The sequence below is a fragment of the Bufo bufo genome, chromosome 5 (genome assembly GCF_905171765.1).
Source record: "Bufo bufo chromosome 5, aBufBuf1.1, whole genome shotgun sequence".
Lineage (NCBI taxonomy): Eukaryota > Metazoa > Chordata > Amphibia > Anura > Bufonidae > Bufo > Bufo bufo.
In genome coordinates, this window is record NC_053393.1 from 566,898,165 (window position 1) to 566,910,936 (window position 12,772).

The window sequence follows — 12,772 nt, forward strand, 5'->3', positions numbered from 1 at the left end:
ATAATAAGCACCAATTAGGCAGATGTAAAAGGACTGTGATACTCGGCTCCTTCTAGACATTTACTGGTGTGTTTACAAACATGGTGAAGTCAAGAGAATGGTCCAGGAAGACAAGAGAAGAGGTGATGTCTCTTCACAGGAAGGGCAATGGCTATAAGAAGATTGCAGAGATGTTAAACATACCAAGAGACACCATAGGAAGCATCATTCACAAATTCAAGGCAAAGGGCACTGTTGAAACGCTACCTGGTCGTGGCAGAAAGAAGATGCTGACTTCGACTGCTGTGCGCTACCTGAAGCACAAAGTTGAGAAAAGTCCCCGTGTGACTGCTGAGGAACTGAAGAAAGATTTGTCAGATGTGGGCACTGAAGTTTCAGCTCAGACAATAAGGCGCACACTGCGTAATGAAGGCCTCCATGCCAGAACTCCCAGGCGCACCCCCTTGTGTCTCCAAAGAATAAGAGTCGACTGCAGTATGCCAAAAGTCATGTGGACAAACCACAAAAGTGTTCTGTGGACTGATGAAACAAAATGAGAACTGTTTGGGCCCATGGATCAACGCTATGTTTGGAGGAGGAAGAACAAGGCCTATGAAGAAAAGAACACCTTGCCTACTGTGAAGCATGGCGGGGGGTCAATCATGCTTTGGGGCTGTTTTGCTTCTACAGGTACAGGGAAGCTTCAGCGTGTGCAAGGTACCATGAATTCTCTTCAGTACCAGGAGATATTGGATGAACATGTGATGCAGTCCGTCACAAACCTGAGGCTTGGGAGACGTTGGACCTTTCAACAGGACAATGATCCCAAGCATACCTCCAAGTCCACTAGAGCATGGCTGCAGATTAAAGGCTGGAACATTTTGAAGTGGCCATCGCAGTCACCAGACTTAAATCCGACTGAGAACCTCTGGTGGGACTTAAAGAAAGCAGTTGCAGCGTGCAAGCCTAAGAATGTGACTGAACTGGAGGCTTTTGCCCATGAAGAATGGGCGAAGATACCCGTAGATCGCTGCAAGACACTTGTGTCAAGCTATGCTTCACGTTTAAAAGCTGTTATAACTGGAAAAGGATGTTGTACTAAGTACTAAGATTGAATGTCACTTGGGGGTTGAATAAAACTGATAATGATGTGAGCACAGAAAAGACATTTATAATGAAATAACCACAAATGTCATGTTATATTTGTCTGACTTACAAGGACCTCTTTGATTTAATTGTAAACAAGATGACTGAAATGATCAAAATCAATGTCAAACTGGGGCCAAAACACTCAACTTCAGTGGGGGTTGAATCATTTTGAACACAACTGTACATAATACTGCTCCCTTCCCCAGTCACCTTGAACATGCAGTCCTATGTAAATAACATCACTTCCCTCCATGCAAAGCTAGGCAAATAACCACTCCCTTCCCCCAAGCAGGAGAACTACAGCTCCCAGCAGGGACGCAACTACCATAGCGGCAGACCATGTGACTGCTATGGGGCCCAGGGCAAGAGGGGGCCCAGTCTTAGTTGGGACTATCCCCTCTTCTACTGGAAGTGAAAACTTGGTCAGGACTCTACCCTCTAAAGGGACAACTTTTAATAAATGAGTCAGGGGAAAAATGGCCCAAGGGTCACTAAAGGGGGTTTAGGCAGAAAACCTTCTGTCCTGTTTGGGGGGCCTGGTTCGATTCTTGCTATGGGGCCCTTACTTTTCCATGTACACCACTGGCTCCCAGCATATCCCGGGCTCTCAGCCTCTTACATTGAATCAGTTGCTATGTTCTCTCCTCTGCCTCTTCATCACATGGACGTGATATCATCGCAGGTCCTTCAACTGCTGAGAACTGCCTGCTGATGTCATCACAGGTCCTTCAGTGACTGCAGACAGAGGAGGATCCTAAATGATCAAGTCCTCCTCAGAGCTCCACAGCGCCCCCTCCTGATGACCAGGGTAGGGGGGCCCCCTGCTTCACCATTATAATCAGCTGTCTCTGCGTCCTATAGAAGAGAGCGGGACATACCTCCCCCGCCCGTGACCGCGGGACAGCCACTTAAATCCGGGACTGTCCCGCCGGACCCTGTGTACTGTACCGCCGTCAGATGGACTGGGTGTATCATAAATCACTGTGCTGCGGGCGGCCCAGGCGATGCGGCTAACACACGGACCAGATCTCCATCTGGAATCTGCTGGGATTTGCATGACGTTTACGTGTGAATGTGCTCGTACAGTTAGAATTAGTACTGATGATAATAATATCACCTTATGAATCTGCGACTAATAGGAATTCCGCCAGTCTGGGCAGTTCCTGCCGCATTCACCCTTCGCTGGGTTGGGGGTGTTTGATTTCAGGGGATTTGGGTTGTCAGACACCTGCTGCTCTCACTGCTAATGAGCTGTTAATGTGCGTCCGTCTGACAGTGACTAAGCAGAGGAATTAGCACTTCAGGGCTGTTCGGTAAGCGGAGACACACCTGTCCCGTCCCAGCCCAGGAACCTATAAAGTGAGCTCCCTCAGCCCCATCCTCACAAGCTGTGACCGGAGGCCTGGGACACAAGGTACTACTACTCTCACTCATATACACGGTGGAAGAGGGTGAATACAAGCTGTGCTCAGAGGTATGAGACACCAGCCACAAAGTACTACTACTCTCACTCATATACACAGTGGTGGATGGTGAATGCAAGCTGTGAACGGAGACCTGGGACACCAGCCGCAAACAAGGTACTACTACTCTCACTCATATACACGGTGGAAGAGGGTGAATACAAGCTGTGATCAGAGGCATGAGTCACCAGCCGCACACAAGGTACTACTACTCTCACTCATATACACGGTGGAAGAGGGTGAATACAAGCTGTGCTCAGAGGCATGAGTCACCAGCCGCACACAAGGTACTACTACTCTCACTCATTTACATGGGTAGAGGGTAAGCGTGATTTACATTCTCACCCGGGGGTCACAGACACAGCTGCGCAGTACTACATATAGGGTTAATCCATATATTGATATCACAGAGTTTGCCTTGCCCTAATATTACATGACTATCTTCTGTCTGTCCATTAAGGGTTAACCATCTGCTTCATCCTTATCTTGATATTACATGGCTCTCTCATATAGCTGGCTTTTGAGAGCTGCAATGAAATAAAGGGTTAATTGTTGCCATGATATTACATATCTCTCTGTATGGAAAGCTAGTGTGAAGCATCAGTTGACCCTTTATCGTAGTATTACGTGGCTCCCTGTATTTAGAAATATTGCTTTACTGTGGATTTAAGGGTACGGGAATAAATAGGCTTAAACAATGTGAAAGTGACTAAATGACGGACTTAGAAATAGCAGAGAAGTAAGGAATCTACAGATACAGAAGCAAAGGAACAATCCCTTCGCTTGGAGCAGGTCTTGATGAGCCCCGACGCCCAAGATGGTGGATATGCCAGAGATAAGGTAGAGTACCCTTAATTAGAGCCCCCCCTCTGTGATACGCAGGGAGTACCGATACCCTTAGTGATGCACGCATAATATTCCAATATATTTCTTAACAAGTGTGTGATGTGCACAAGTGCGGCGTTAGCGACCAGTAAGGTCCATGCCGTCAATATATCTGTAATGGTTATTATATATGTGCTGCCTCACAGCGAGTACGAGGGAGCGTTATGTTTCCGTTCTTTAGGTCCTGTGCGTCGGTTATGAACATTTGGCGTCCGTCTCAGCCACTTCTGTCTCAGATCCATTATCCTGCATCCAGTACTTTTTTCCATCTAAAAAGCGAAATCCAGACTGATATGTCTTCCGGGAAATCAGAAAAATAAAAAAATAACTATAATCAGCCGAGGAATAGAAGTCATTACAGTATAATATGTCAGTCTGTGTATAGGAGTAATTACGGTATAGTAACATATCAGCCTGTGTATAGGGGTCATTACAGTATAATATATCAGCCTGTGTATAGGAGTCATTACAGTATAGTAACATAACAGTCTGTGTATAGGAGTCATTACGGTATAGTAACAAATCAGCCTGTGTATGGGAGTCATTACAGTATAATATGTCAGCCTGTGTATAGGAGTCATTACAGTATAGTAACATATCAGCCTGTGTATAGGAGTCATTACAGTATAACATATCAGCCTGTGTATAGGAGTCATTACAGTATAGTTGTCCTGCCCCGCTCTGACGATGTGCGGAGGTCGGACAGGATAGCAGCACGAGTTTAGTGTTTGTTTTGGAGCCGTGCTGGATCCGCCTCTCATCAGGTGCACTGGGTGGGGTCATTAGTTTAAATAGCACACCATCCCAGTGCTCTCAGCGGATTATAGGAATCATTGTGGTCTTGGAAGCTAGGAAGGAAGGTTGTCTGTTCCAGCTCAGAAAGATAAGATTTCTAGTTTGGTTGTTTTGTGTCATCTCTCCCATCCAGGTTCTGTGCGAGCAGGCTGCTCCTATTTCCCCTCTTCACCATCTTAGGGAATTTAGGGTGTTTCAGCCCGGGGACACATCATACCTACCATTAAGGTCTGCATGTGGGCTGAGCAGTGCAGGGAAAGAGGTCAGGGATTAGCTAGGAGGTGGCCCTTCCCCTGTCTCTCGCCCAGAGCCTGGTTGGTGGGTTATCTGTGAGTCTGAGTGCACGCCTGCCGTGACATTATAATCCGCCATACTGTGACTGCCATTACTCAGCGGTTTTGTGATGGCATCAATTGAAGCATTAGTTGACCGCATGCAGGGGCTATCCCTAGAGGTTGTGGAGCTACGGGGTTCGGTCACACGGTGTCAGACGCTCTGGCAGTTGGTGCAGGTCAAATTTGTGTGGAGCCAAAAGTGGCTCTTCCTGATCAATTTTCAGGAGGTACGGATGACTTTATCAGTTTTAGAGAATCCTGCAAATTGTACTTTCGGCTGCGTCCATCGTCGTCAGGTGATGAGAGTCAGAGGATAGGTATAGTTATTTGTCTGCTTAAAGGGGACGCGCAATCCTGGGCCTTTTCTCTGCCATCTGGTTCTCGGGCCCTCCGGTCGGTGGAGGAATTTTTTAAGGCTCTGGGATTAATCTACGATGACCCAGATCGGGTCTCGATGGCAGAGTCGAGATTACATAATTTGTTTCAGGGGGAACTTACTGCAGAGGCTTACTGTGTTGAGTTTAGGAGGTAGGCTACTGAATTAGAGTGGAATGATCCCGCGTTACGTAGTCCGTTTTGTCAGGGGTTATCTGAAAGATTGAAGGATGCCCTTGCTTTTCATGAATACCCAGACTCTTTGGAGAACGCCATGTCTTTAGCAGTACGGCTAGATAGACGTATCAGAGAGAGGTATAGGGCTCCCTCTGCGCAAGGTACCCCTTCTGCGAGTGGTTTCGTCTCTACTGCCTCCCCGGGTGATGTTACAGGTAACTCTGGGGTTGCGGAGGAACCCATGCAGTTGGGTCAGGTTTCTTGCCATTCTGATAGTAGAGACTTTAGGAAAGTGCACAAACTATGTTACTATTGTGGAAAGAGGGGTCATTTTATTTTTGCTTGTCCTTATGGTAAACCACAGGTGGAAGAGAAAAAGAAAAAAGAAAAAAAAACTTCCCTGACACTTGGTAGTACGAATGGTGTGGTGGAGCAGGCAGGTATGCAAGCTCCCTGCAGTTCCCGTTTTCTCCTTCCAGCTATGGTGGCGCTAGAGTCAAAAAATGTTTTTGTTGATGTATTCCTTGATTGTGGTGCTGGGGTAAACCTAATTGACTTTCTTTTCCTTCAAAACCTAGGACTAAGTACTTGCACTTTAGAGAACGAGATTCGTGTTTTTGCAATTCATTCTTCCCCTCTTTCTCAAAGGAGCCTTACTCACATTGTTCATGGTATTCACTTAAGGGTGAGTGATTCACATGTTGAAATTATTTCTTGTTTTGTCATGAAGGATTTGCCAGCTCCTATAGTTTTGGGGTTGCCATGGTTGACTAGACATAACCCAATTATAGACTGGCAAGCGAGACAAATCATTGGTTGGAGTGAGTTTTGTTCGGATAATTGTCTTGGCACATCTATCTCTGGTGTGTCCATTACGGCTTTACCTCAGTATCTCTCGGATTTTGCAGATGTCTTTTCGGAGGGTGGGGCTCAGGAATTGCCCCCTCATCGAGACTATGATTGTCCAGTTAATCTCATTCCGGGGGCTAAGTTGCCAAAGTCTCGGCTTTACAACCTCTCTCAACCCGAAAGAGAGGTCATGCGAAAGTATGTCGCCGAGAGTTTATGGTCCGGGATCCGTATCCCCTGCCTTTGATCTCTGATTTTTTTGATCAGATTGTTGGAGCCAAGGTGTTCTCCAAGTTGGATTTGAGAGGGGCCTACAATCTGATCAGAATCAGGGAGGGGGATAAGTGGAAAACGGCCTTCAATACGCATGAGGGTCATTTTGAGAACCTGGTTATGCTTTTTGGGTTGACGAACGCGCCAGCGGTATTTCAGCGATTCGAATGACATTTTTCATCATTTGGTGGGGAGGTTCGTAGTAGTTTACCTGAATGACATTTTAATTTATTCTCCTGATCTGAAGACCCATCAGGATCATGTGAGACAGGTTTTGACGATCCTTCGGGAGAATAAATTATATGCCAAATTAGAGAAATGTTTGTTTGCGGTGCAAGAGCTTCCGTTCTTGGGATACATGCTTTCTGATTCTGGTTTTCGTATGGACCCCGAAAAGGTCCGGGTGGTTCTGGAGTGGGACCGTTCAGAGAATCAGAAAGCTTTGATGCGGTTCTTGGGGTTTACGAATTATTATATAAAATTTATTTTGAATTATTCCACCGTAGTAAAACCTCTCACTGATATGACCAAGAAGGGCGCCGATGTCTCTGTCTGGTCGGATGAGGCATTGCAGGCCGTTTTGGCTATTAACCCCTTAAGGACACAGCCCTATTTCACCTTAAGGACCAGGCCATTTTTTGCAAATCTGACCAGTGTCACTTTAAGTGCTGATAACTTTAAAACGCTTTGACTTACCCAGAGATTGTTTTTTCGTCACATATTGTACTTCATGACACTGCTAAAATTGGGTCAAAAAAGTAAATTTTTTTGCATAAAAAAATACAATTTTTACCAAAAATTTTGAAAAATTAGCAAATTTCAAAGTTTCAGTTTCTCTACTTCTGCAATACATAGTAATACCCCCAAAAATTGTGATGACTTTACATTCCCCATATGTCTACTTCATGTTTGTAGCATTTTGGGAATGATATATATTTTTTTTTTATGATGTTACAAGGCTTAGAAGTTTAGAAGCAAATTTTGAACCTTTTCAGAAATCTTCAAAATCCCACTTTTTATGGACCAGTTCAGGTTTGAAGTCATATTGTGAGGCTTAGATAATAGAAACCTCCCAAAAATGACCCCATTCTAGAAACTACACCCATCAAGGTATTCAAAACAGTTTTTTCAAACTTTATTAACCCTTTAGGTCTTCTACAAGAGTTAATGGCAGATTGAGAAACAATTTCGAAAATTTCTATTTTTTGGAAAATTTTCCAATATAATCAATTTTTTCCAGGAGTAAAACAAGGGTTAACTGCCAAACAACACTCAAAATGGGTTGCCCTGATTCTGTAGTTTGCAGAAACACCCCATATGTGGTCGTAAACTACTGTTTGGCCGAACGGGAGCACATAGAAGGAGGGGAACACCATATGGGTTTTGGAAGGCAGATTTTGCAGGACTGGTTTTGTTTATACCATGTCCAATTTGAAGCCCCCTGCTGTACCCCTAGAATAGAAATTTCAAAAAAGTGACTCCATCTAAGAAAGTACACCCCTCAAGGTATTCAAAACTGGGTTTACAAACTTTGTTAACCCTATAGGTGTTCCACAAGAGTTAATGGCAGATGGAGAAACAATTTTGAAATTTCTATTTTTTGGAAAATTTTCCAATATATTACATTTTTTCCAGGAGTAAAACAAGGGTTAACTGCCAAACAACACTCAAAATGGGTTGCCCTGATTCTGTAATTTGCAGAAACACCCCATATGTGGTCGTAAACTACTGTTTGGCCGAACGGGAGCACATAGAAGAAGGGGAACGCCATATGGGTTTTGGAAGGCAGATTTTGCTGGACTGGTTTATTTACACCATGTACCCTTTCAAGCCCCCTGATGCACCCCTAGAGTAGAAACTGGTGGTGGTGGGGGGCTGGTGGGGGGGGGGCAAGTGGCAGGGGGGGTCTGGGGTCTGATAGATGGATCAAAAAAAGTTTTGAATAAAAGTACTTTTTATTTTTATTTTCCTAACTAACTTTTCCCTTCTTTCCCTGCCTAACGGTGCCTCTCCCTCACTGACCCTAACCTACCTGGGTGGCGATGGGTGCAGGAGGGTGATGGATGGCGATTAGGGGGGACTCAGGAGCTGGTGCTGGACGATGCTGCCGGGTGCTCGTGCAGAACAGGAAGAGGAGGGGAGAGAGGAGCGCAGGAAGTTTGAATCTCGCGCCTCTCTCCCCTGCACCAATCAGCACTCTGGACAGCAGTGTTCAGCACCAGGGCCAGCACCGCCTCTCCAAATCTTCGGACTGTGATTGGTGGTGTGTAATCACGCCACCGATCGCAGTCTTTTTCCGGTTCATCGGGTCACAGGACACCCGAATGGACCGGAAACGCAGAAAACCGCAGGTCTGAATTGACCTGCGGTTTTCTGCGATCGCCGATACGGGGGGTCAAATGACCCCCCCCTGCGTTGTTACGGTATGTCAGCTGAATGATTTCAGCCGGCATCCCGTTACGATTAACCCCTGGGGCGCCGGAATCCCGATTTTAAGTCAGGACGTACCGGTACGTCCTGTGTCCTTAAGGACTCGGGAAATAGGGCGTACCGGTACGTCCTGTGTCCTTAAGGGGTTAAGGAGCGTTTTGCGTCTGCTCCCATTCTGGTGCAGCCGGATGTGTCTCAGCCATTCGTAGTGGAGGTTGATGCATCAGAGGTGCGGGTTGGAGCGGTGCTGTTACAGGGTTCATCTCCTGGCAAGTGGGTCCCGTGTGCCTTTTTTTCCAAGAAGCTCTCGGTCGCCGAGAGGAATTATGATGTTGGAGATAGAGAGTTGTTGGCTATCAAGTTGGCCTTTGAGGAATGGCGTCACTGGTTGGAGGGGGCGTCTCACCCCATTACGGTATATACAGACCATAAGAATTTGGCTTACCTGCAATCTGCCAAGCGTCTGAACCCTAGGCAGGCCAGATGGTCACTGTTTTTTACCAGGTTCAATTTTGTGGTTACCTTTCGCCCAGGGATCAAGAACGTCAAGGCAGATGCCTTGTCTCGCAGCTTTCCTGGGGGAGGTGATTCAGAGGATCCTGCGCCGATTTTAGCGGATGGGGTGGTGGTCTCCGCTCTGTACCCTGAATTGGAGATGGAGGTGTTAGAAGCCCAGGGGGGGGGCTCCTGGTTCTTGTCCCCCAGGGAGGTTGTTTGTTCCTGAGGGCCTGCGATATAAGGTGTTCAAGGAACATCACGATACTGTCCTCGCTGGACATCCTGGTGGTAAGTCCACATGTGATCTAGTATCCCGGAGGTTCTGGTGGCCAGGGTTACGTAAGAGCATTGAGAATTACGTGACAGCTTGTGAAACCTGCGCTCGGTCAAAGGTTGCTCATACTCGACCTGCTGGTTCACTTCTTCCATTGTCGATTCCGTCTCGTCCTTGGACGCATTTGTCTATGGACTTTATTACTGATCTGCCGAGTTCCTCCGGGAGAACAGTGATTTTGGTGGTAGTTGACCGTTTCAGTAAAATGGCTCACTTTATACCACTAACAAGTCTACCTAACGCTAAGACTCTTGCGCAGATTTTTGTGGATAATATTATGAAATTGCATGGTATTCCTTCAGATGTGGTCTCTGATAGGGGCACGCAGTTTGTCTCCAGGTTTTGGAGGGCGTTCTGCTCTCGGCTTGGCATTCAACTTTCATTCTCTTCGGCTTTTCATCTGCAGTCGAATGGTCAGACGGAGCGTACTAATCAAAACCTGGAGACCTACTTGAGGTGCTTTGTGGCTGAGAATCAGGAGGACTGGTCCTCATTCCTGCCCCTAGCAGAGTTTGCGTTGAATAACCGTAGGCAGGAGTCCACGGGTAAGTCGCCATTTTTTGGCGCATACGGTTTCCATCCTCAGTTTGGTACCTTTTCTGGGACTAGTTCCTCTGGGATGCCAGAGGAGGAGAGATTCTCTTCTGCCTTATCCTCCATCTGGCGGAGGATTCAAGGGAATTTGGAGAAGATGGGTGAGAGGTATAAACGAATGGCTGACAAGAGACGTGTGACTGGTCCGGACCTGTGTGTGGGTGATCTGGTGTGGTTGTCCACTAAGAATATCAAATTGAGTGTGCCATCTTGGAAACTGGGTCCAAGATTTATTGGTCCGTATAAAATTTCTGCGGTGATCAATCCTGTAGCGTTTCGGCTGGATCTTCCGCAGACTTGGAGGATCCATGATGTGTTCCACAGGTCTTTACTAAAAAAATACGTGAGACCGGTGGAACCATCGCCATTGCCTCCTCCTCCTGTTCTAGTCGAGGGAAACTTGGAGTTTGAGATCTCCAGGATTCTCGACTCTAGAGTTCTTCGGGGTTCCCTTCAGTACCTGGTGCACTGGAGGGGATACGGCCCGGAGGAGAGGATGTGGGTTCCGGCGTTGGATGTCAACGCCAGCCGACTGGTGAGGGCTTTTCATAGGTCCCATCCGGATAAGGTTGGTCCGGGGTGTCCGGAGGTCACCCGTAGAAGGGGGGGGTACTGTCATGCCCCGCTCTGACGATGTGCGGAGGTCGGCCAGGACAGCAGCACAAGTTTAGTGTTTGTTTTGGAGCCGTGGTGGATCCGCTTCTCTTCAGGTGCACTGGGTGGGGTCATTAGTTTAAATAGCACACCATCCCAGTGCTCTGAGCGGATTATAGGAATCATTGTGGTCTTGGAAGCTAGGAAGGAAGGTTGTCTGTTCCAGCTCAGAAAGATAAGTGTGATTTCTAGTTTGGTTGTTTTGTGTCATCTCTCCCATCCAGGTTCTGTGCGAGCAGGCTGCTCCTATTTCCCCTCTTCACCATCTTAGGAAATTTAGGGTGTTTCAGCCCAGGCACAGGGACACATCATACCTACCATTAAGGTCTGCATGTGGGCTGAGCAGTGCAAGGAAAGAGGTCAGGGATTAGCTAGGAGGTGACCCTTCCCCTGTCTCTCGCCCAGAGCCTGGTTGGTGGGTTATCTGTGAGTGCACGCCTGCCGTGACAATAGTAACATATCAGCCTGTGTATAGGAGTCATTACAGTATAGTAACATATCAGCCTGTGTATAGGGGTCATTACAGTATAGTAACATATCAGCCTGTGTATAGGAGTCATTACAGTATAGTAACATATCAGCCTGTGTATAGGGGTCATTACAGTACAGTAACATATCAGCCTGTGTATAGGAGTCATTACAGTATAGTAACATATCAGCCTGTGTATAGCGGTCATTACAGTATAGTAACATATCAGCCTGTGTATAGGAGTCATTACAGTATAGTAACATATCAGCCTGTGTATAGGGGTCATTACAGTACAGTAACATATCAGCCTGTGTATAGAGGTCATTACAGTATAGTAACATATAAGTTGAACTAGTGATGCCACTAATATTGTAGGCGCAGGCTCCAAATTCTGCAGACCTATGCCAAGCTTGGCTGCCACTAACTCTGTGCTAGCAACTGCCGCATGGCATTTCTATCCACAAGGCCGGCACAAAAAAAAACACAGCCATGTGCAATATCTGCAGGATTAAAATAAGGCATGGGTGTTCACACACAAACATAATGTACCAGGGCTCTATTGCAGCACATGCGGCGGCATCACCAGATGCTGTGGGTAAATAGAACTGTCCAGCATTCCCAACAAGATCAAGTCTGTCTACCTTCTGCTGGTGTTCTCTATGGCAGCTAACCCGCATCCCCAAGCAGTACAGTGTCCTCATCATCATCAGTTGCTCCTTCTCCTGCTCAGATTCCAAGCAGGAACTGAAGACAGTTGCAGTAGAGGCCTGGCAGAGCATCACCAGGGATGAAACCCAGCATCTGGTGATGTCTATGCGTTCCAGACTTCAGGCTGTAATTGGCTGCAAAGGATTTGCAACCAAGTATTAAAAAGTGAAAGTTTGATTTATAATTATTATTCTGTCCCATTACTTTTGGTTCCTTTACAAGTGGGAGGCACATATGCAAACATATGTAATTCCTGCACCGTTCACCTGATTTGGATGTAAATACCCTCAAATTAAAGCTGACAGTCTGCAGGTAAAGCACATCTTGTCCGTTTCATTTCAAATCCATTGTGGTGGTGTATAGAGCCAAAAATGTGTTGATGTCCCAATATTTATGGACCTGACTGTATATACCATTTAATATGCTCAAGGCGAGCATTAAGGGACGGGGAAGTGGCCATGCTGTTGATGGTGCACGCAGAGGCCGTGGCCCTGGGCACGGTGAAACTGTGCCTGCTGCCAGAGCACAAGAAACACATTCATCCACGTTACCTAGCTTCATGTCCTGTTTGCAGGGCGGTGCAGAACACCACTATCGAAGTCACACCAGTGCGACCAGGTGGTCGCCTGGATTGCAGCAGATAATGCTTCCAGTCGGTTAAGCACCACCCTGTCTTCCACAAAGTCCAGTCTCAGTAGCCAAGAGTCTAGTCAACAGAATCCTCACCCTGATCCTCCTTCCTCCCACCATGGAGAGTCTTCGCAAACAAGTCATCCCACACTCGGATATTCTGAGGAGCTCTTTT

General features: G+C 46.7%; 1 protein-coding gene across 3 annotated transcripts in view; it reads left to right on the forward strand.

Annotated features, from left to right (window-relative positions):
• The first annotated feature begins 2,528 nt into the window (after positions 1 to 2,528).
• The window catches only part of LOC121002078 (tyrosinase-like), a 112,693-nt gene continuing 102,449 nt past the window's right edge, over positions 2,529 to 12,772 (forward strand). The window contains exon 1 of one of the 3 annotated variants that reach the window (XM_040433376.1): positions 2,529 to 2,542. The gene's annotated coding sequence lies outside the window, so the exon portion shown is untranslated. The other 2 variants (XM_040433375.1, XM_040433377.1) reach the window with 2 other exon arrangements.